This window comes from Lathyrus oleraceus, chromosome 6, assembly GCF_024323335.1.
Source record: "Lathyrus oleraceus cultivar Zhongwan6 chromosome 6, CAAS_Psat_ZW6_1.0, whole genome shotgun sequence".
NCBI lineage: Eukaryota > Viridiplantae > Streptophyta > Magnoliopsida > Fabales > Fabaceae > Lathyrus > Lathyrus oleraceus.
Window position 1 is genome coordinate 516,600,398 of NC_066584.1, and position 25,136 is coordinate 516,625,533.

The window sequence follows — 25,136 nt, forward strand, 5'->3', positions numbered from 1 at the left end:
TTCTTACTCAACAAATGGCCAAGCTTCCACAGCAAATAAAAGAGATTCAAGGTTTTCAAGTTCAGCATCAAGTAGCATGTTGTGAGTTGTGTCAAGGGATCATCCTACTGGTTTTTGTCCTCCACCTCAAGAAGAAGTCAGTTATGTGAACAACCAAAACCAGGGATATCAAAGACAACAGCCTAACAATCAAGGCTATCAACCAAGAAACAATCAAGGGTATCAACCGTCAAGGTTCAACAACCAGAATTATCAACAGCAAAGCCCTTACCAACAACCAAATTCTCAAGGTCAGCAGTCGCAAGGAGGAAATTCAACGCTAGAAGACACTCTCCAACAATTCATGCAAACCTCCATGGCAAATCAGAAGAGCACCGAGGCAGCAATCAAGAATTTGGAGAATCAATTAGGTCAGCTTGCAAAACAATTGTCGGAACAAACTGCAGGATCCTCTTTCTCCGCTAACACTCAAACCAATCCAAAGGAGCACTGCAAAGCAATATTTACTAGAAGTGGTAGAGAGTTGGCAGGTGAAAAAAGTGAGGAAATTACAATAGAGAAGGATATGGATGTTGTACTGGAAAAGGGGAAAGTGGCAGAAACTGCTCAGTTCGCGCCGCGATCTCGCTTCGCGCCGCGAAGACAGCAGAACCAGCAATTGATGGAGGAACAGCAGTGTGAAGCGGAAATGAATAAGGAAATCGAACCAAGGAAGAAGAAAAAAGGAGACAAAGGAGTGAATGTCATTCCAGTTCAACATCTACCATATCCGCACGCACCGTCAAAGAAGGACAATGCTAGGCATTATGCACGGTTCATGGACATCTTCAAGCAACTTCAAATCAATATTCCATTTGCTGATGCATTAGAACAAATGCCACGGTATGCTAAATTTATGAAAGACATTCTTACCAAGAAAAGGCGACATGTGGAAGATGAGACCATCATTCTTGATGCACGGTGTAGCGCAATCATCCAGAAGACTTTACCTCGGAAGGAGTCCGACCCGGGCCGGGTTGTTCTACCGGTAACCATTGGAAGCACATATGTTGGGAACGGTTTGATAGATTTGGGCTCTAGTATAAATTTAATTCCTCTTTCTATTGTCAAACGATTGGGAAATGTGGAGATTAAATCAACAAGAATGACTTTACAACTAGCCGACAAGTCTACCACTTTACCATACGGAATTGCTAAAGACATGTTAGTGAAGGTGGACAAATTCTTGTTTCCGGTAGATTTCGTAATAATGGAGATGGATGAGGACCATGATGTGCCCCTAATTCTTGGAAGACCTTTTATGAAAACAGCTCGGATGATGATTGACGTAGATGATGGACTAATGAAGGTGAGAGTGCAAGACGAAGAGGTGACCTTTAATCTTTTTAAAGCTATGAAGCATCCACATGACAAACATGATTCATTCCGAAATGATGCCATTGAAGAAAAATACCATGATGGAAAGGCCCGTCGCAAGGAGTTTCATGTCGGACAAATGGTACTGCTTTTCAAATCAAGGTTCAAGTTATTCCCGAGTAAGCTGAAGTCAAAAGGGTCAGGACCGTTTGTAGTCAAAGAGGTGCGCAATGATGGAGCCATTGTGATCGAGGACCCAAAGTCTCAAGAAAGTTGGACTGTCAATGGTCAAAGACTGAAAGTCTATCATAGCGGTGACATAAACCGTGATGTGGATGTCGTGTCTCTATTTAAACCGGGCTAATCAGTGGACCGTCGAGCTCAAACGACGTTAAACAAAGCGCTTGTTGGGAGGCAACCCAACATTGTAAGTCTGTATTTTAATTTTTTTTTCTGCTGTGTGAGTTTTTGCTGTGTTAAACTTTGAAAAAAATTGGGTTCTGGTTTTTACAGTTCGCCCCGCGAACAAAGTTCGCCCCGCGAACTGCATGACAGGACCAGTTCGCCCCGCGAACAAAGTTCGCCCCGCGAACAGTAAAAAACAGAACTAATTTTTTTTGAAATTTCCTTCAGTTCGCCCCGCGAACAAAGTTCGCCCCGCGAACTGAAAAAAAAAAAAAAAAACTTTTGTTTTATGTCATTTTTGTTTCATTCCTATTTTCACGAACTTAGGAGATTCTTTCAACAACCTCGCTACTCCTCATCCAAACCTCCAAATTTCAAAACTTCCCCTTTCCATTCCTTTCTTAAGAGGATTTTGTTGATTATGCTAAGTGGCCTGAGGGCAGGCCAAAATTTTGGGGGGTGCAGGAGGTGGTGTAAACCATGGCGATGAGTTGAAGGAAGATTGAGGAGTTTGTTGAATTTTAGAGTGTGTCTTGATAATTGCATGAATACTTTTTGAAATTTAAGTGTGTTTTAATCAAATATTGGTTTGCCAACATTTTTGTTTAATTGTTCTTACTCATAAGTCAAGCTTTAAGCAACCGAGAAATGATCGCAAAGAAAGAAGCATAGGACACTTCGAGTGGTGATGATAAGAATTAGTGTCGGCATTTCAAGGTACACTTTATCGCTTTCTAGACTTAACATGAGTAGTTTGATGGTGTGTGCAAATTCCATGTCATAAATTCATTGAAGTATATGTCATTTTTGAATCAAAATAGGACTTAGCCAGTTGTGAGGAGACTTTCCATTGTACACTAAAAAGCGGGAAACCGAGCATTGTTTTAACTCATTCTTATCATGCTAAATCATGCATCAATCCATTTTTGTGTGAAATTTTTGAAAATGATAGAGGCATTGTTTGTGAGAAAAACCACTTGACCAAAAAGTTTGAATCAACTAACCTTGTGAGGAATAATCCTTAGTTAACCCCCTTTGAGCTTAATTTAGGATTCATTTGATTGATCATTGTAAAATCAATTGAAATTGTGGAATAAATGAATCCTAATTTCTTTCGTATCAGTTGAAACCTCAACCGAGTTGTTTGCAAAATTTTGCCTTTTGCTTATGTCTAAGTAGGGAGCATTATTGAATGAATTTGGTTTTGGAATCTAAAGTTGGGGAGAGTAAAGTGAAAAGTTGATTAGAAACTGGGAAAAGTGAGTTTCTATGAAAGGGTAAAAATATGAAAAGAAACAAGAAAAAGAAATCACCCTTGAAACCATAGAGCATAAAAAAATAAAAAAAAATAAAAAATTAGAAAAAGAAAAGCAAAGGAAATGCTTATGGGTGTGTGGATTTGAAAAGAAAAAGAAAAAGAAAAAGATAGGAATCAAAGAAAGGGAAATTGTGTAGAGTGAATCTTTGGGAATGCTCCCTTAGGATAGGCAATTTGGTTGAATTCTCTTAATCATATCCTTTCTTGTAATCTAAGCCACATTACAACCCTTGAAAGACCTCTTGATTCTCATTTTTCACATGATTTGGTACTTGTTGTGATAACCGCATGATTTGAGTTGTTGTTGATTTAATTGCTTGGATGAGTGAAAGTAACCCTTCATGTTATTCATCAAAATTATGATGTGTGTGTAAGTTTGATTCAATTTTGACATATATGGCTTTGAATTCCTTGGAATGATTTTTGCACTTTACCATTTCCCTTATTCATGTTTTGTCTAGAATTGAGATAGGTGAATTGAGAAAATGCCGAACGCTTTTGAACCATTTGAATGTCTTTGGTAAATCCTTGTTTCAATCTTTTGTGTCATTGCTTTGGTTGTAAGGGTGGAAACTTTTGTTTAGGGACAAACAAAATGCTAAGTTGGGGAGAGTTGTTAGGGACCAATTAGTACTACTTTTTATATCATTTTACTGGTCCCTTTTACCAAGTTTTGATGTAATTACACACTTTTATTCTCACTATTTTGTATAAATGCAATTAGGTTTAATTTATTTTGTTTTGAATAGTTATTTCACATATTTGTTAGTTTTGTAGAATTTTTGGATGAGAAAGCTTTGGATTGCAGCATCATAATATGGAAGATTTTGGATGAAGCTTGCAAAACAAGGAAACTGAGGCAGCTTCAGTTCGCCCCGCGAACAAAGTTCGCCCCGCGAACTGCATGACAGGACCAGTTCGCCCCGCGAACAAAGTTCGCCCCGCGAACCCTGCGAATCCAGCAAACTGATTTTTGGGTCAAAAGTGCTGTTTTGAAGGCCAGCTGTTTTTGCCATTTTGGGTCTGCCTTGGAATTGCTTTTCTACATTGGATTAGAATGACCAATGAAGGAAATGTCAACCCTTTTTGAGAGAAAAATACATTATTCTAGGGCATTCATATTCATTCACACATTGGTGCTGTAGAGCTTTTGTAATAGAGAAACACCAGAGTTTTCTTCTAAATCTTTCTGCTTGGTAACAATGGTGATGAGGAGCTAAACTCCCTTTTGTCAAGATTGGAGGTAGTAGCTATTCTCATCTATCTATGTATTCACTTTGATTTATATATGAGATAAAGATTGTTGATGTATTGGAACTGTTTTTGCTTTACTTTGAAAACCAGATTTGAGTAGTTGTCGAGAGAGATTACTCGAGTTTAGACATAAAACAGATTTTCAAGTAATGAATAAGTTGTAGAGATAGATTTATTCATTACTATTCTTGGATATTGAACATTCAAGGTTACTATATTGATAGTTAGGTGGAGAGATCGTCTAAGGATCAATATAGTAACTATCACGATATCATTTAGACATAAATGACTTTGAGAGGATATTTGAACATCATCAATAATCTTGAATCTAATTATGTATCATAGGGAATCATAGATATTTGAAATAGTGAACTCCAATCTTGCCAAGCTTTTATATTTGTCTAAAACCACTTAATAGTTTATGTTAACATTTATTAACAAGATATTTCTCCAAACAAAACAACCCTGTTACTTTCTAAACTTAACACATTTGAATTATCGAACGGCGGTAATATCACCTAATCTCTGTGGATACGATACAAAAATATTTGCCAAAGATATACTCTTTCAACACATGGTCAGTTGTACCAGCAAAGAATGAAGAAACCCTTTGATAAGAAGGTCAAGCCTCGTGTGTTCCGAGAAGGTGACCTCGTGCTCAAGAAAGTCTTGTCTTTCGCGTCCGATTCTAGGGGAAAGTGGACTCCAAACTATGAAGGTCCATATGTTGTTAAGAGAGCCTTTTCAGGCGGTGCTTTGTTGCTTACAACTATGGATGGGGGAGGATTTCACTCGTCCTGTGATTTCATATTCAGTCAAGAAATACTTCGCCTAAAAATAAAAACAGAATAACTCGCTAAGTTGAAAACCCGAAAGGGCGGCTTAGGAAAAAATGAGCGTCTCGGTGGATTGAAAACCCGAAAGGGCGATCCAGGCAAAAGTTAGAGACATGAAAAAAAAAGAGAATATATATCCCGCTAGTTTGAGTATCTCACCCTGGGGAAATCTAGGCAAAAATTAGGGATTTGGCAAGTAACTGCATCCTGACAAGACTTCGTTCTACAACTATCATCTATCAAAGATTGTCACTCAGTCATTATCAACTGAAGTTTCGAATACAATGGATTCAGAGTTGGTGGAGAAATGGTCATTATGTTCAATGTATCCCTTTTTCCATGTATATCACCAATTTCAAATTTGTAAAGATCCATGGAGTCTCGCCATTTGCGGACTACCATTCTATTAAATAAATTTGAGCCTTTATCCAATTCTTTGCACTCTAATTTGTTTCTGTTTAACAAATGTTTGCATGTTTTAATTAATGAATATCATTGTTTTAAACAAATAAAGTTTTTATAAACTGGTTTAAACAAGATGAACATTCACAATGACTAAAAGGATAATTGGGATGTCCTCAGTGCTTTCCCAAGGATAGTATGATCACCAAAGGGTAAGACATTTGTTCATATTCTGGCATTCTTATACCCTCTTCATCAGCTTTTAGTTGTCTCCCCATCGAGCGTAGAAAGCATAGTACATCATCAGCTTCCTAGAGAGTTTGATATGGGAAGTTTCTCCTTGGTGGCAGTTGGATTAATCTATCTGATTGGATTGTTTTCTCCTAGCAGAATTTGTGGATGTTCATCAAACGCACTCCCGGATAGTTTATTTGTGCATACATGCTTGTTTCCCACACGAAGTTTTTTGCAATCCATAATTGGTTGTATGGTTGATATGTGGATGATCCCTCCTATTCCAGTTCTTGCCTTAATCTATTAGAGACGTGTATCCCTTTATATCAGTCACTAGCATTTGTGTTTTATCAATTATATGGTTGTCATCCCTTGTGTGGACTGACCTAAAATCCCTTATAGATTGATAAAGGTTGATATGCTATTCTACTCACGAGGACTTTGTCTTTCCCCAGCATGAGTAGAAGTTCCCAACGGAGTAAGCATGTGTTCCCTGCAGAGCTATTTTTCTAGATAATTGTCTCCTCAGCAGGAAGTTGTCTAGAGCAATTGATGAAGGGCTTGTTTCCCTTTTCATCCCTAGTATGTCGCTTGTAGATGCATGATTCATTTCCATTTTCTCCAGCCAGGGTAGTTCCCTCGAGAGCATTTGCAGCTTGTCCCCAGTAGGGTTGTCTGATCAGAGTTTGATGTTTGTATCTTCTCTGGGTTTGAAGATTTTCTTCTAGCATTGAGAGTTGGTGTCGAAGATGCTTATTTCCTTCCCCAGTGGATCAAAATGCTATTTCTCCCCTTAGCAGAGTTTCCTCTCCAGCAGATTGAAGGGAGTGATTTGATTGAGGTGCATCTGGTTGGTGGTTGTCCCCCACGGAGGTTTGCATTGTTCCTTGATAAGCTTTCCAGTAGAGTTTCTTCTCCGGCGTATCTTACTATTATTCAACTACCTATCCCCGAGAGAGTTGATGGAAACTCCCCGACAGGTTCTTTTGCATCTTCCTTATGTCAGGATTGTTTGCCCTTGGAAGACTCCTTTGGTGCAAAGTGATGTTTCCTGCAGGTGGAAGCTTTGACTTTCCTCACCCCCAGCTGTGGTCGACGTCTTCCCGTGTTTATTCTTCTTCCGAAGATAATCCCCACCAGAGTTGAGTTCTCTGTTTGGTTATTTTCTTTCGCTACTCCTGAATACATCTTCTTTGTATCCTCAACGAGTGTAGCTTTGGGTTGGGGTTTGATAGCCCTGATGATTTATTTTCATCCTGCTCGGGTTGTGATCAGTCACCATTTATAGTAAGTTTTCATTACTGATCCGACGCAAAACAGAGACATTTGATACACTGTGCAAGCATTTAAGGTACAATTTGAGTAGTTTTACTTCCGTTATGTTATTTACGCATTTTTAATCTTTATTATGTTTTACTTTGTTTATCTTGATTTTATGTGTGGGATAGCTGTGTTTTTGCAAGACAGATCCAGGTAGAAGAACCGGAGAACTCATGACACGACAGTGTGAGAGTCCGATACACAAAAGAGCATAAAACCCCGGTACATGAGGCCTGACATGGCCACCCGTGTCACCTGACACGGGCCGTGTTAGGCAAGGGAAGCAGAAGAAGAAAAATAGTAGCCTAACACAGCCACCCGGGTCAGCTGACACAGGCCGTGTCAGGCAGAAATCCCAACCGTGTTAGGCGTGCCAGGGGCGTGTCAAGAGAAGCAGTAGGCTGACACGGCCACCCGTGTCAGCTGACATGGGCCGTGTCAGCCCAAGCCCAATATTTCCAATTTTCTCGGGCTTTTCATTCTTCGGGCTTTGTGGAGACATCTGTGGACCTGTCCAACTGCTGCTTGGAACTTTCATTATAAAAAGAGGTCTTCTACCAAAGGAAAAATCATCTTGGAATACAGCAAACCACAGTATTGTGAAGCAATCAATTATTACAGAGTTGAAGGAATTTGGAGAGCTTAAGATATTCATGAGCGGGAGCGATTGAAAATCAAAGTCATCCAATTACTTGTAATGTGTAATTTTTATCTTGAATTTTTTTTGAACAATATGAGTAGCTAAACCCCCCCCCCCCCCCCAATGGTAGGGGGGTGTCCCTGATTTAGAATTGTAATGAATTTGAGTTTACATTTGCATTTATAATATTTTATTTACGGTAACCTTTTGATGTGTTTATTGCTTTCTCTTTCAGACCAATTGAGATTGATCTATGGTTATCACTTAGGCTGGACCGCCAGTGATAAGGTTTTCATCAGGTTACTCTGCAGTAGATATCACCTAGGACTAGGGATACCGTGTATGAACCAGAGCATTCTTGATATTATACAGCTTAACTTCACCGTAATTGGCTATGGACATAGGAATTTGGGTAGATTGATTAAAGGTTTTCTCACCAAGGACTTAGGAGAAAATACCCTTGAGAACTGGTAGTAATTGATATTTGTTGATGCAATAGTAACTCAGAGTTGTTACAGGGATAAATCATACACCTTCCCTGACATTGTTCCTTTTTCTCTATAAACCCTTATTTTCATATTTCTTTATTATTTTCTTTTTACACTCAAAAACCCAAATTAATACTTTTTGTTTAATTGAATGATAATTTAAAGTCAATACTAATGTGCAGTCCTTGAGATCGAAATTCGGGGAATTTCCCCTTTATTACTATAAAAGGAAAAATAGTACACTTTCTATTTTCCCGATCAAGTTTTTGGCACCGTTGCCGGGGACTGCCAAAAATATAGAGTTTAATTTTATTTCAATTAAAATTTTTTGCTCTGCAATAAAATTATTTTTCTGTCATTTATAATTTACTAATTTGTGTATGCGAGGAGAACCCTCAGCTGAATTTCTTTTTGATGCAGAGATCGAGAGAACACTTCACAGAAGACGCAGAGAACAAAGAGTGGATTCTACAAAAGAAAGTACCTCGGATCAACCAGAAGTCAAGGAACCAATGGCTGAAGTTCCCCCAATTCCACCTCCTCCACCTCCGGAAAGACTCCTAGGTAACTATGGAGGTGCAAACGCACCGGGTGGTCGACTGACCATTGTTAACCAACCGGTGAATGTGACAAATTTTCAACTGCATCCTAGCACAATCAATCAATTGGAAAGAAAACCTTTCACCGGAAAGGTTAATGAAGATGCCAACAAACACATGCAGAGATTTCTGACCATGCGCACCACCTTGAAAATTGATGGTCACATTGATGAAGCAAAAAAATTAAGAATGTTCCCGTTCACTTTAGCTGAAGACGCGGAAGAATGGTTCTATTCTCTCCCTGCCGGTAGTATCACTTCCTGGGAGGAGATGGAAACTGCATTCTTAAATGAGTACTTTCCAGCATCAGTATTCCTGAGAAAAAGGTATGAAATTCTGAATTTCAAACAGAAGGATAATGAATCATTGGGAGACACCTACAAAAGATTCAAAAGGATCTTAGTCGCGTGTCCCACTCATAATATGGATCAGACAGAACAAATGCAGATGTTCGTTAATAGGCTGAAAATAAAGACAAAACAGTTGATTGATACAGCAGTCGGTGGCTCAACAAATTTCTCAACAACCACTGGTATCAAAAGGATTATAGAAGCAATAGATGCTAATGAGTATCTGGAGCTATATGACAGGTGTACCAGTCATCCAGACGGAGTAATTGATCTTAAAGTAGAGACAAATAAAATCCGTCTGGAAGACACTGTTGCTGCCGAAGTAGACAAAAAGTTGAAATCTATGAATATAGGTACTCAATAGATAGCACAGGTTCAGCCAGCTCAGGCAAGTACTTGTGAAATCTGTAATGGACCTCATCACACAGTCTATTGCTTTGCGACTCCCCAACAAATTAAAGAGATCAAATTCTTGAAGCAGAATAATCCCTACTCTAATACTTACAACCCAGGGTGGAAGAATCATCCAAACTTCTCTTGGAAAGATCAGAGAGGGAATGTTCCGCAACAAGGTACATGGCAATATCATACTCAGTATCAGCAACAACAACAACAACAACAGGCACCTAAAAAGGCTGAATGGGAGATTGCCATTGAAAAGTTGGCAGCCCACAGTATACAGTTTCAAGAAGAAACAAGGACTAATCAGAAAAACACCACAGCCTCCATCAAAAATCTTGAAGTTCAGATGGGACAGATAGCACAACAGATGGCATCAAACTCTCAAGCCCCTGGAACCCTACCTAGTGGTACGGTGACAAATCTGCGGGAACATAACATTGTTAACGCTGTCACAACCCGAAGTGGAAAGTCAACCGAGGTAAATGATATAGAAGAAGACGGATAAATAGAGGTGTATTTAGAAATCAAGGAAACAGAAGTCCAAGATGAAGAAGCAATACCACCTCCTGTCCAGGATAAGGAAAAGGTTCCTAAACCCATAATCAAACTTCCTTACCCTCCACGACAGAAGAAGAAAAATCAACATGAGAAGAATTTCGAGAAATTTCTGGAGATGTTCAAGAAACTCGAAATCAATATCCCTTTTTTTGAAGCATTGGAACAAATGCCAATATATGCCAAGTTCATGAAAGACATCATTTCCAAGAAGCGGTCCATTGATACTGAACCGATCATCCTGACTGAAACATGCAGTGCCGTTCTCCAAGGCATGAAAATACCAGTGAAAAAGAAAGACAGGGGATCAGTTACTATTCCTTGCACTATTGGTGATCGAAAATTCAAGAAGGCTCTGATTGACTTAGGAGCGAGTGTAAGTTTGATGCCACTGTCCATCTGTTCAAGATACTCGAATGACCCTTCAGTTTGCGGATCGCTCTGTCCGGCGACCCTATGGTATTGTGGAAGATGTTCTTGTAAAAATTGACAAGTTTGTCTTCCCAGTCGACTTCGTCATTTTGGAAATGCCGGAGGATGAGGAGATCCCTCTCATATTGGGAAGACCTTTCTTGGAAACAGGACGATGTATGATAGATATTGAGGAAGGAACTATGACCCTCAAGGTCTATGATGAAGAGTTAAAAATAGATGTGAGGAATACCATGCAATACAAAGATGATGTCGGCACAAGCAACACTATAGAGATAATCGACCAAGTAATTGCTCAAGAAAATGACCAGCAAAGACCCCGGTCACCTCTAAACCGGGTCTTAAGCTTATCCATTTTTGAAAGTAATAAAGATGAAGAAGAATCTGAGGTGCTTGCTCTAATGGAGAAACAACCTGAATGGATTAGATCTAGACCACACAGGTGGGAAGATCTAAGACCACCACCATCCGATGCCACTGAAGAACCCAAAAAGGGGTGAATCTGAAGCAGTTGCCAACAAATCTGAAGTATGTATTTCTAGACACCGAAGAAAAATGCCCAGCCATCATTAATGCTAGTCTATAGAGTGTCCAAGAAGCAAAGCTCATTCAAGTGCTAAAAAAATACAAAAGTGCAATCGGATGGCCCATTGAGGACTTAAAAGGTATAAGCCCTACTGTTTGCATGCACAAGATCTTAATGGAGGATGACCACAAACCGGTAGTGCAACCGCAACGAAGACTTAACCCAGCCATGAAAGAAGTGGTGTGCAAAGAGGTTGTAAAACTCTTGGATGCGGGCCTGATCTACCATATCTCCGATTGCTCCTGGGTAAGTCCAGTCCACGTGGTACCAAAGAAAGGGGGCACAACGGTAATAAAGAATGAGTTGATTCCAACCCGCACTGTTACAGGTTGGAGAGTGTGCATCGATTACAGAAGGCTAAACGTGGCAACAAGGAAGGATCACTTACCGTTACCATTCATTGATCAAATGTTGGAAAGGTTAGCAGGGCACGATTACTATTGTTTCCTAGACGATTATTCAGGGTACAACCAGATTGCGGTTGCCCCTGAAGACCAAGAGAAGACGACATTCACATGCCCCTATGGTATTTTCTCTTATAGAAGAATGCCAGTTGGCTTGTGCAACGCACCGGCCACATTTCAAAGGTGTATGACTTCTATTTTTGCTGACATGCTCGAAAAGTATATGGAAGTATTTATGGATGACTTCTCGGTCTTCGGTTCTTCAATTGATAACTGTTTGACTAACCTGTCACTTGTTTTAGAAAGATGCCAGCAAACAAATTTGATCCTGAATTGGGAAAAATGCCACTTCATGGTTCAGGAAGGAATAGTTTTGGGACACAAGATCTCTAACAAGGGTATCAAAGTGGATATAGCAAAAGTAGAGGTAATAGCAAACTTACCACCACCAGTAAATGAAAAAGGCATCCGAAGCTTCTAAGGACATGCGGGTTTCTACCACAGGTTCATAAAAGATTTCTCCAAGATTGCCAAACCATTGACTAGTCTGTTGGTAAAAGATACTCCGTTCTTATTTGACAAAGAATACAGGAAAACCTTCGAGACCTTGAAGAAGGAGCTGGTGTCAGCACCCATAGTTATTGCCCCAGATTGGTCTCTTCCTTTTGAGATAATGTGTGATGCAAGTGATAACGCAGTGGGGGCGGTACTAGGGCAACGCAAGGAGAAGCTCTTGCATGTGATCTACTATGCGAGCCATGTACTCAACCCTGCTCAAATGAACTATGCAACCACAAAAAAAGAACTCTTGGCGGTGGTATACGCTTTTGACAAATTCAGATCCTATCTGCTAGGATCAAAGGTAATTATTTATACTGACCATGCTGCTTTGAAATATCTTTCTGCAAAACAGGAATCCAAGCCAAGGCTGCTGCGATGGAGCCTCCTCTTAGAGGAATTCGATTTGGAAATCAGAGATAAAAAGGGTAGTGAAAACAATGTTGTTGATCACTTGTCTCGGATGACTCCGATTCAAGAAACAGAAGAATCACACCCCATCAGAGATGAGTTCACGGGCGAACGCATTCTAGCCGTTACGCATATCCCATGGTTCGCCGATTACGCGAACTTTGTGCTAGGTGGACTGATACCTGATGACTTTGACTCTAACAAACGAAAAAAGTTTTTGCATGATTGCAGGTTCTATGTATTGGACGATCCATTCCTTTACAAAAAGGGATTAGATGGTCTAGTCAGGAGATGTGTTCCAGAGGAAGAGCAGAGGGACATCTTAAAAGCTTGTCATAACTCCGACTATGGAGTACATTCCAGTGGAGACAGAACCGCAGCCAAAGTCCTCCAATCTGGATTGTACTGGCCCACACTATTCAAAGATACCCAAGCAGTGGTAAAGGAGTGCGACCGATGTCAAAGAACAGGAAACATATCTAAAAGAAATCAGATGCCTCAGAATGCCATGTTAGAGGTCGAACTGCTCGATGTATGGGGGATAGATTTTATGGGACCCTTTCCACCTTCCTTTGGGAAGCAGTACATTCTAGTTACAGTGAACTATCTGTCCAAATGGGTGGAAGCAGTTGCACTATCCACGAATGATGCAAAGGTGGTGATCAACTTCCTCAAGAATTGTATCTTCGCACGGTTTGGGGTACCAAGAGCACTTATTAGTGACGAAGGTACCCACTTCCTAAATAAATTGATGGAAACCCTACTGCGGAAATACAATGTCAAGCACTGAATCGCCACTCCATACCACCCCGAGACCAGTGGACAGGTTGAGGTATCCAATCGGTAGATCAAGCAAATCCTAGAAAAAACTGTCAGTGCCTCTAGAAAGGATTGGTCAAGCAAACTCGATGACGCACTCTGGGCATACCGAACAACGTTTAAAACACCGATAGGTATGTCCCCTTATCAGTTAGTCTATGGTAAAGCTTGTCACCTGCCACTTGAACTTGAGCATAGGGCATTCTGGGCCACCAAATTCCTCAACTATGATCTGGCCAAAGCGGGACAATCTAGGATCCTTCAATTACAAGAGCTGGAAGAGTTCAGGAATCGAGCGTATGAGAATGCCAAGATATACAAAGAACAAACCAAAACCTGGCATGATAGGCGCATACAGAAGAAAGACCTTCAGGAAGGACAACTGGTATTATTATTCAACTCAAGGTTGAAACTCTTCCCTGGGAAACTGAGGTCCCCCGATGGTCGGGACCCTTTGAGATACAAAAGGTATATTCCCATGGAGCCATTGAACTGAGAAATCTAGCGAACGGAGACACATTCAAGGTAAATGGGCAGAGAGTGAAACCTTACATACAAGACCAGGAGGATGGTCCTATAGAAAAAATTTGTCTCACCTAAGCAGACAACGAACCGTCGAGCCATGCGACGTTAAACGAAGCGCTTCGTGGGAGGCAACCCACGCTCTTGAATTCTAATAAGTGTTTGTGTCTGTAGGTATACAGGGGTTCTACAAGGAGGAGCCAGAAGAACCAACGTTGAGCTGACAAGAAAACCTAAAAACGGCCACAAGGACAGCCTAACCCGGCCACCCGTGTCAGCTAACACGGGCCGTGTCAGGAGCACTGAAGGAAATTCTGTTTGAGGTTTGGCAAAATAGTGGCCTGACACGGCCGGCCGTGTCAGCTGACACGGCCCGTGTCAGGACCACTGTAAAAACAGTTGGAGAAAATGGTTAACAAGAGCCTGACACGGCCACCCGTGTCAGCTGACACGGCCGTGTCAAGCGTGCGAAATTTTTGAATTTTTTTTGAAAATTTTAAATTTTCGTGGGCCTCACCCACTTAAACCACTCATAACCATATTTTCTCCTTAATCACTCATCATTATCAGATTTTTTCATAACTTTTCATCACTCTCTCTCATACTTTTTCATCTTCTTCTCCCACTCTCCCACAAACTCCATTAAAACTCACTCTCCTCACCACCCAAAACCCTACATGCAACCAAGCTCCACTCACCTATAGCCCAAACACCCTTCACAAATATTTCTCACCTCGCCGTCCCGGTCGCAACCACGGTTTTAGAATTTTCTAACTCAAAAGTTCAGAATTTTGCTATTTTTGCAGGTCCAAAATGTCCTCAAACATAATTCTTACCCGAAAGCAACAACGTGCGGAGATGGCAAAGTCCCAGAAGCGCCTGAGCCGGAATCCTAACCCCCACAATATTGTGTTTGACAACCCGGAGCAAGAGCGACGTTACCAAATTCACCGGAAACGCAAGCTCACGCCGACCAGGTATATGTGTGAGAAGACTCTGACCGATCTAGGGCTGAAAATTGAGGTAGACCGCATGTTCCACATTTTGGGCATGCTCAAATTTATGAGTTTGGAGGCGCCGACCTACGTACGCATTACTCTCGAGTTCCTCAGCACTCTAGAGTTCCAGTTGGAAAAGCGTTGGGTCAATACAACCAGGTATTATTTTGGAACCTTACGTTTCCAATTGTTTAACAATTATCATGAGTTGTCTGTTGAGGAGTTAGCTGCGATACTCCGACTCCCGCTTAATGGACCCGGAGCGGTCCCAAACGGGTTTTCTCCTAAGGATTTATGGATCACCATAACCGGGAGGACGTATTACTCCTCCAAAGGTGCGAAAGCCTCGGGCATCCAGAATCTCTGTTTCAGGTACACCCAAAAAGGTCTAGCCTACACATTGTTCGATAGAGGCGACAACACTGGAGTAGCTACTCAGAGAGAGCTATTTTTCATGTACTCGATGACTCAAAACAAGACCATTAATGTAGCTGCCTTTGCAGCAGACTACCTAGGGGGAGTCGGTCGAGCAAACTCCAGAGGCATTTCCGTGGGAGGTATGATCCCCCAAATTGCATTGCATTTCGGGTATCAGGCTGTTTTACTCGAGGACACGCCAATTGCAGGTAATATAAAAATTGACATGTCTGCTCTGATTGCCCAAGGTATGATTGCGGTTACCCCTACCTACTATTCCGTCCTTATTCATAAAAGGTTTATCATCGCTCTTCCGGATCCGGACAGAGTTGCTATCACTGACTGTGCGAATTGGTTATATGTGAGTGCCGATCCCGATGCGGATGAAGGCCACGAAACTAACCATTTTAATGCAGGTGATCACTTTATATATGACCAGGCAGAAGAAACGGAAAGAGAAGAGGACTATCCTCAAGCACCTCCTGAGCAGTTTGTTCCACAACCTCAGGAACCCACCCAACAGGCGGCGGGTTCATCATCTTGGTCAACTGACCAATGGAGTTGGGTATAGACCGAGCTAGGTGACTTGAGGACCGAACAGCAGAGGCAAGGCATCGAGCAAGCCCGTCAGGGGGCGATGTTGGATGAGATGAGCAGCATGATGCGACAGTTGATGTTGCATTTTCCGCAACCACCTCCTCAGTAGGACCCTGTGAGTTCCCTCTTCTGTGCTTGTTCACAAACATTGTGGACAATGTTGAGTTCAACTGTGAGGGAGATTTTATGTATTTTAATTGTAATTTGTTTTATGTTATTTTTTAATTTTGTATTCTAGATTGAATTTGTCTGTTGAATGTACACTATGCTGCAAGTGTGTGTGTCAACTCTGTGTTGACAGGTTGGAAAAGTAATTATCACAATTGAGAGTGGATGAAAGATCACACCACTCACCATGGCTTGTTGCGAAAGATCTCTCCAGAAAGTAACACTACTGAAAATAAAGATCGGACGCAACGTATACAGCTTACCCGACACGAGTATCCTGCACATTCCGAAGTAAGAAAACAATTGCACCAAATTAAGAAGCACTGTGGATCCTGTCAAAGTTGAACCAAACCAAGTGAGTCAGAAAAGGCCAAACACATTAATCATCATGAGCGTCATTCAGGTTTGTCTTTATCACTCTAAATTTGCGCAGATTCTCTGGGACTGTCACTGCATGATACACACACTGAGGCACATTGTTTGTAATTAACCCTGAGCCTTTCTAGCCATCCCGCATTATTATATCCTTCGTTAACCCCATTTGAGCCTATGTCCATTTTTTGTTTAAAACACCATGAATGTAACCATTGGCCAAAAACACTTCCTCACCCTGCTCAGAGTCATGAGAATATATTCCAATTGTGTTGAAAAGCTAAGTTTGGGGTAAAAACCCCAAAAGCTCTTAAAGCCCTAGAAAGTGCAAACACAAGAGAAAAAGAAAAAGTGATGAATCGAGAAAAAGAAAGAAAAATAAAAATCAAATACTCGATGATTCAAAAGAAAGAAGCACGGAAAAGGGTAGTCGGTAAAAATTCACAAAATAAGAAAAGAAAACCAAGGAAATAAAAGAAACAAACACAGGACATAACATCAACTCTGAGCCAAAATCCCCTTATTTTCCTTTTTTTTTGTGAATCCATACCCTAACACACGCCAAGCTACAACCCTAAGGACCTCAAAAGTGTGTGTGTTATGTGTAGGTGATGAGAAAAGAGAGACTATTCAAACTTGTGAGTGATATTGCATACTTTGAATTATGAGTGTAAGCAGTTAACCCCGAGAGAATTGGTGAGAATGTGAAATAAGCTAACAGGTGAAATAGTGCTTTAAAGTGGAAGTGTTAATGATGACTTACGAGGATGGGTAGGACTTGTGGAAGAAAAAGGGAAGACGTTTGTGAATGATCTCAGCAGTGGTGGAAAGCATAAAGAATTCTGGGGAGTGATAGTGAAACATTACTTGGGACAAGAAATGAGCTAAGTTTGGGGTTGTGATCAGTCACCATTTATAGTAAGTTTTCATTACTGATCCGATGCAAAACAGAGACATTTGATACACTGTGCAACCATTTAAGGTACAATTCGAGTAGTTTTACTTCCGTTATGTTATTTACGTATTTTTAATCTTTATTATGTTTTACTTTGTTTATCTTGATTTTATGCGTGGGATATCTGTGTTTTTGCCAGACAGATCCAGGTAGAAGAACCGGAGAACTCAGAACATGACAATGCGAGAGTCCGATACACAAAAGAGCAGAAAACCCCGGTACAGGAGGCCTAACACGGGCCGTGTCAGGAAAGGGAAGCAGAAGAAGAAAAACAGTAGCCTGACACGGCCACCCGTGTCAGGCGGAAATCCCAACCGTAAATATAACTCACTTCATGTTTTGTGGTTCCAATGGCCACTTTGTTAAAACTTTTCAAAACATTAGTCATAGGTTTGAGTTATCATAGTGGTTGATGTAAATCTCACCTCATCCTTAGTGATTGGATTATAAGTCTTCCATGCTTATTATAGGGTTAACCCCTCAGTAGTATGTTGAAGCCTTCCTCACATGATGGATTGTTGGTTTAGGTTGAGTTTTCTCCCTTTGATAACAAAAGACCTTAAGGATTTTGATCAAATCAATTCACTAAGCTTTGAGATCTTTTACCCCGAATTACAAGGTTTTGATCCTCCTTTGTGATGGTACGTAGGCAATGAGTTCATCCATTCAAACAAAAATTTGTAAACAAAAAATATTCTCTTCTCATCCCTCCAATCTTTTGCATAAATCTTTTCACAAACACCAACCTACAACACAAATTTGCAAAAAGGTTCCCTTAGAGTACTAAGGATGTTTTGGATGCGTAAAACCTTCCCATTTCATAACCAACCCCCTTACCTAGATCTCTGACATTTTTATTAGTTTTTGATTTGAAAAACTTCTTACCTTGGCTTTTGTTCGCTTTTTAGCCTTTCCTTTGGACAAATAAAAGTGCGGTGGCGACTCGAATTGTATGTTTACTTTTGGTTTAGTCAATAAACCTAAAGGTAACGAAAACCCCGCTACAAACCCGCTCTGATGCCAAATGTAAGTTGAGTGTGCACTTAAGAGGAGGGGTGAATTAGGTACTATGAAAGTTTTTCCAGTTTTGACTTGTTTTAAGAATCTTTCCTTAGATATTACTATATGATGAATACGGTAAATGTTGAAAAGATAAAGAACACAGAGGGATATCCTGGTTCCCCTCACAAATCGAGAGTACTCTAGTCCCCTTTCAACATGAAAGATATTTTAATATTGTTAGGACTTTTACACGACTCTAACAAACCACCAAGAACAACCCTCTTGAATTTTTTCCACTAAGTCTACTAAGAGAACAATCCTCTCTTAATGACTACCTTGCTTCCTACAATCCTGGACAACAAGGATATACAACCAAATCTGGAAAAATATTGAGTAAAGAAAGTATTTGAATATATATATATCAATCACTATGATTGATATTATCTTTCAACTAAGGAATTTACCAAGATATACAAGTGATCAAAAGTATATGAATAATGCTGAAACTTTTATGGACAAATTTGATAAAGTGTGTAGAAAAATCTCAATGAAATTTTTAATCTCAAAACACTTGTTTAAAAATTGAGATAGTAAGTGATTTGAAATTGCAACAGAAAGAGGTTATTTGAAATCTGAAAGATATAAGTATTTATAGGAGCATTACACCCTTTTGAAAGAGTAGGAATTGATCAAACAATATAATGGTTTAATGGTGTAAAAGCTAAAAGCGTTTAAAAATGTTTTGCACTAAAAAAGGCATTGGTTCATCGATGTTACAGGTAACCTCAGGGATATAATCGGTTACCTCACTGTAACGTTAAAAAAATTTCAAAAAAATATGTTCACGTAACCAGTTACCTCGGTGATGTAACCGATTACCTCACTGGAAATTTGCCAAAATTGTTAAAATTTAGTTCTGCCAAAGTTCATGTAACGAATTACCTTGCTCATGTAACCGGTTACACTGAAGCAAAAAGAGAAAAAATAATTGTTTAAACTTGTTTTAAACCAATGACAATGTGATAAAGTTATTGTTATGGATATGTATGAAAATGTAGATAATTTTGAGCACTTAAAATATATCAAGACTTGAATTGAAACTTGTACCAATAAAATTTGAAGACCAATCAAACAAAGCTAATCTTCATGAAGTAGCAGTCTTGATTTATAGCCTTCTTGATCTTTTGCTCATCCTTTCTTGATACACATGCATATTAGTTGACTTCATCAAAACATATATTTGAAGGGCTTGACTTCACACAATTAGCATCACTACAAAGGGCCATGCTAGGCCTAACGTTGGCTTCAGCAAGTGAAGTAGTGGGTGTAAATGTCATGCAGGTGCAGATAGCAGGATTTGGGCCTAGGAGCCCAAATATTGACAAGGAAAAGTTGAGGGAAGAATTCTGAGCAAAAATGACATGCAAGAATAATGGAAGCACTTGTTGATCACATTTGTTGTAATTTATTAAATACAAGTGTGTTCCAAAATGACTAATGGTGGAAGTGAGTTAATGCTAATAAATGCATGAGATAAAGTCCCACATTGGAAGATTTACTCACTTTGTAAGTCGTTATAAAGAGTTAATATCATTAACTCAACAAAAGGACAAAAGAGGATAAAGTGCCACATGAACACATATGGTAGTCCCAAGCATTATGCCACTTGTCCCAACCTTACAACCACTCGCCGGTGTCGCCACCGGCACACCGGCTCCGGCTCCGACTCCGAGACCGGGACCGGGTCCGTGGGCGTAGGGCGCTAGTGGCGGCTTGTAGACGACACTTGAGCACTTAGGCACGCCGCATCGGAGCAATCAGGCTATTCGCGACGTTAATGAGGCGGCACCGCTCCGGCGGCCGGCCGGCCTTCGGCCGGGCTATTATCGTTGTTCTCTTTTGGTCAGTGCCTACGATTCGAATTTTGAATTCGGGGATTGTAACTCTTCATGAGATGTTGCAAAGGCGAAACCATGCAACTGTTGGTGAAATATGTTGTAGGCCAACCATTATGATTATTGGAAAAGGACATTGCTTCACCAAGGGTCGCTACCTTGTGAAACAATATCAACATGGCCTATAAAAGCATAAATCCGGATTCAGAATACAACACACAAAATCCAAAAATCCTCTAAATAATTCCAGACGCTCTACGCTGCATTCAGGTTTTCGCCGGTCTTGCGCAAACTCGATAAGGCTGAATTATCCTGGGTATTCCTGCATCAGAACTCTAAGGCAATCGAGAGTGCTTGAAATACTATAAGGAAAATGTTGCATTCACGATTCAAGCCTGGATCCCTTTAATCTTTCCGAAATTTCTAACAGTCTTATAGTGTCTCAAATGATGGCCACCGACGCTTCTGTTTCAAGCATCAAACTGATGAACCAGGACCTTGTTAAGTTAGATCGTTTCGATGGAACAAACTATACCCGCTGGCAAGACAAAATGACATTTCTCCTGACCGCCCTGAAAATTCAATATGTCTTGGATCCTGATCTGGAGGCAATTCCAGAACCAACTGAGAATGACACTGATGAAGTAAAAAAGGAGAGAAAGAAACGAAAAGAAGATGAACTGCTTTGTCGTGGACACATCTTGAACACATTATCTGATCGTCTCTATGATCTCTACACCAATATTGCATCTGTAACAACCCAATTTTTAGTATTTAATTATTATATTATTATTAATATATTTTATTTTATTTATTTAGAGTGTTAATTAATTAATTGGTTGTTAGGTAGTATAATGATCAATTATATTAATTAATTTGGTGTGTTAATTAATATTTAGTTGATATGAGATATAATTGAATAATTGAATTAATTAACTTGGTGTGCATATTGTGTTAGTTTAATTTAATTGAACTAATTAGAGATATTTAAATATTAGGTCTTATTAGGCCTATTAATTAAATTAGAAGTATCATTATTTAAGCCCAAATAGAATACTATATATAAGAGGAGGAGAGTGAGAATTAGGATTCACTTGATCATTTGACAACAATAGAGAAAGAGAAGAGGAAAAGTGAGGAGAAGAAGGAAAGAACAAGAGAGGAGCTAGGGTTTCCAAAAGAGAAAATTGAAGAGGTAAGGGGGGAATCCTTATTATTATGGGTTAGTATGATTGGGTCAATGGGTAGATGTATGTTTAGGTTAAAATCCCTAATTTTGTATGGTTGTTTGGAATTGTTAGGTTTTGATGAGTATGCTCGATTGTGGTGATTGATTGTGTTAAAACTGCAAATTAACGTTATATATTTAGAGTATTGTGTGAGTTATAATTTTCTGAACATGTGGCTTTTTACGGAATCGAAATCGGAGGTCCGGAAGTCCTCCAACGATGAAAATCGCCGAAAATTCTACACGCTGTCCGTCACAATCGCGGCCCTTTTTTATGTTTTATTGTCAAAATCTTTTTGGTCATAACTTTTGATCCGTAAGTCCAAATCGAGTGCCGTTTGAAGCGTTGGATAGCTGAAACAGAAGGCTATAACTTTGTTTCAGGAATAAAATAATTTTGGAGATTATTTCATGGACGTTTTTAGGGTTGAAGAAGATGAAAATTATGTTGGAAAATTTAGAAAACAATAACTTTTTAGTAACGCCTTCGTGCACGGTTTTATTCATAACTTCCAACTCGTGAATCATTTTGGGTTGGGGTTTAAAGCATTAGAAAGGTGACTCTAATAGATATTATGTGAATGATGTATTTGTTATGAATGTGTATATGTATCATTGGTGGATTGTGAATGATATATTGTTATGAATGTGTTTATGTGACATTGGTGGATTGTGAATGATATATTGTTATGAATGTGTTTATGTGCCATTGGTGGATTGTGAATGATATATTGTTATGAATGTGTATATGTATCATTGGTGGATTGTGAATGATATATTGTTATGAATGTGTTTATGTGCCATAGGTGGATTGTGAATGATATATTGTTATGAATGTGTATATGTACCATTGGTGGATAATTCATATAGTTGAATTATGGTGATATGTGGAATGTTAAGATGGTAGAGATGATCTTAATTGCATATGTATTGGTATTTGTACATTCATTCATGGCATGCATGGTCGGCTTCATGGTGGAAGCGGTGAAACTGTGGGTTCACATGGTAAATAGACGTTGATCCTTAATTGGAAATAGGTGTAGCAGACGTTGATCCTTAATTGGAAACAAGCGTGGTAAATAGACGTTGATCCTTAATTGGAAATAGGCGTAGTAGACGTTGATCCTTAATTGGAAACAGACGTGGTAAATAGACGTTGATCCTTAATTGGAAATAGGCGTAGCAGACGTTGATCCTTAATTGGAAACAAGCGTGGTAAATAGACGTTGATCCTTAATTGGAAATAGGTGTAGCAGACGTTGATCCTTAATTGGAAATAGACGTGGTGGCTTGGATTCTAGATATTGAATCGGAAAGCGGTGAAATGTTGGGTTCACATTGGTACCACATGCATAGAGTCACATGTTATGCATTGAGTCACATTAGAGTTATGTGATAATTGAATGTTTGCATTGGTGTGATTGTGGTGTGTGTATGAGATATGGTAATTGAATTTGGTGATGTTTGGATACATAACTTGGTATATTAGGTGATTATGTGATAATTGAAGGTCTGTATTGATGTGATTGTGATGTGTGTATGAGATATTGTAATTGAATTTGATGATGTTTGGATACAAAACTTGACAACATATGTGATTATGTGATGATTGTAGTTATGTGTAATTTTGAGAATATAATATTGGATTTGAATATTGTACTCCTTGAGTTTGATGGATGTTTGAAACATGTGAAATAGATGTTGATGAATATTATTTACATGGTTATATGAAGTGTGATGAATTCCTTTAATTGTTGATTTAATCATTGTGCTTGATTATACTTCTTCATAATGATTTGAATTATCACCCTTTCTGTTTGAATGTTACCTTTACATGGGTATCGCGCAGATTCTCCAGAGTAGTATTGCTGAAGTAAGTGGACGGTAGCTCACTCGAGATTAGCTGGAGAATCTCGGTGCTTTGTTTTAGAGACTAAGTAGTGAGTCAATGCTCTGGTCATGTAACACTGGGTAGATTGGTAGTATTGAATTCATGTCTTATTTGGATACGTTTTATGGTATTACTTGTGAACATGTCTAATTGAAGAGGTTATTGAGAGATGATCATGGTATGGGACATGGATCATTTTATGAAATGCACGGATATTCGTTATTTTCCGCTGCGAACGCATATTCTTGAATATTCATGATAATTGAGTTGTGTTATGTTAAATGACCAGGTGTATTGTATATTGATGATGAATGATGTTTGGATTTTGAAAGCTTTTAGTTTTTTAAAACGTCGATGTGACGCCCTTTTGTTTATATGCGTGCTTATTTACTCTGATTATATGTTAAGTATTTTGGGGTAGAAAAATGGGTGTTACAGCATCCGCAAAGGAAATCTGGAACGCACTCGAATTCAAATTCAAGGCCGAAGAAGAAGGTACGAAAAAGTTTTTAATATCTAAATACTTTGATTTTAAGATGTTGGATTCCAAGCCGATTCTTGCACAAGTACACGAGTTACAGGTTCTCGTGAATTAAATAAAAGCCGTGAAAATTGATATTCCTGAAGCATTCCAAGTCGGTGCAATAATAGCAAAATTGCCACCTTCGTGGAAAGGATACAGAAAGAAATTGATGCATAGTTCTGAGGACTTTTCTTTGGAGAAACTTCAGAAACACCTTCGTATCGAGGAGGAAACGAAGGATCGAGAAAAAACTGAGTCTGCTGGATTTGCTAAAGCAAATGCTGTTGCCGCTAAAGGAAAGAAAAAATATGATGGCATGAAAAACCATCTCGGCCCAAGGAAAGAACACAACAAGCTAAAAAATTCTGGCGGACCAAAAGGTACTAAAAATGGTTGTTATGTATGTGGCAAACCCGAACATTATGCTCGAGATTGCAGGCATAATAAGTCCAAAATTGAGGTCAATGTTGTTCATGCCGATGATGACATAATCGCTATGGTAAGCGAAATTATGGCAATCAAAGGCAAAGTGCAAGGATGGTGGTATGACACATGTGCAACTGTGCATGTATCTTATGATAAAACAACATTCAAAACCTATACCGAAGTCAATGATGGACAAGAAGTGCAAATGGGAAATGAAGTGCGATCTAAAGTCGTTGGAACAGGATCCGTCGAACTCAACTTCACTTCCGGAAAGAAAGTCACTCTTGTTAATGTGCTTCATGTTCCTGATATGAATAGAAACCTTGTTAGTGGGGACTAATTGGGAAAACCGGGTATTAAATCTGTATATGAATCGGGCAAATTAATATTGACCCGTAATGGTATATTTGTAGGAAAAGGATATTCCACTGAAGGAATGATCAAACTTTGTACTACCGACAATATTATTAATAAAATTTCTAATTCTGCTTATATGCTTGAATCTATTTCCTTATGGCACTCTAGATTGGCACATATCGGGACTAGTACTATGAATAGACTAATTAAATTCGGTTTGATATCATGCAACACTCATGATTTCGGAAAATGTGAAATATGTGTTAAATAAAAAATGATAAAGAAACCTTTCAAAAGTGTTGAAAGAAAAACAAACGTGCTAGATCTTGTGCACTCTGATTTGTGTGAATTTAATGGTTTGTTGACCCGTGGGGGAAACCGTTATTTTATAACGTTTATCGATGATTGCTCTAGGT